Below are 683 nucleotides of genomic sequence, written 5' to 3'. Positions count from 1 at the left end.
CTTGCCATCCCTGACTCTGATGTACCCAAAATGGTAATTTTGATTATATATATATTATTCAGATTCAAACTTCAAATTTTAGAATTATATTTTCCTCTAATTAAGTAGCATGCTGACCTTATTAGGCTGAGATCACTTTGACAAAATAATATTGATTATAAGCTTGAAAACCAAACTTATAGTTTATATAAACAAATTAAATTTTTTACATATTTGTTTGTGTATAAAAAATTGTACTTGCATATTTAAAATAATTATTATCCTACCATATTTAATAAATATTATATTTTACAAAAGGAATTATTTTTATGTATTATTAACTTATAAATAAATTTATACTATTAGTTTTCTAGTTAACAGAGGTATACATTATTTAAGAATTTATCAATAATTACATGCAAGTCCTTAAATTTCTCTCGGTGAATATCAATATATAATTGTCGCCAATAATACTTAGAATCTGTTTAGAGGTAACCTAGAATGATAGAATTTGCGACCTGACGAAGTTGACGAGCTTCACGATTTTTAGTCCTTTTGAGTGAACAGTGAAGATCTGCGAAGATACTTTAATATTCAAGTTAAAATGAATTTTAAAAGTAAGATTTTGAGAATAAAATAAGATAACATATTGAGAATAAAATATAAAAGATATAAATATAAAATTTAGTGTTTTTACATTTTGT

The sequence above is a fragment of the Arachis ipaensis genome, chromosome B09 (assembly GCF_000816755.2).
Source record: "Arachis ipaensis cultivar K30076 chromosome B09, Araip1.1, whole genome shotgun sequence".
NCBI classification, from domain to species: domain Eukaryota; kingdom Viridiplantae; phylum Streptophyta; class Magnoliopsida; order Fabales; family Fabaceae; genus Arachis; species Arachis ipaensis.
This window is presented reverse-complemented; position numbering follows the sequence as displayed.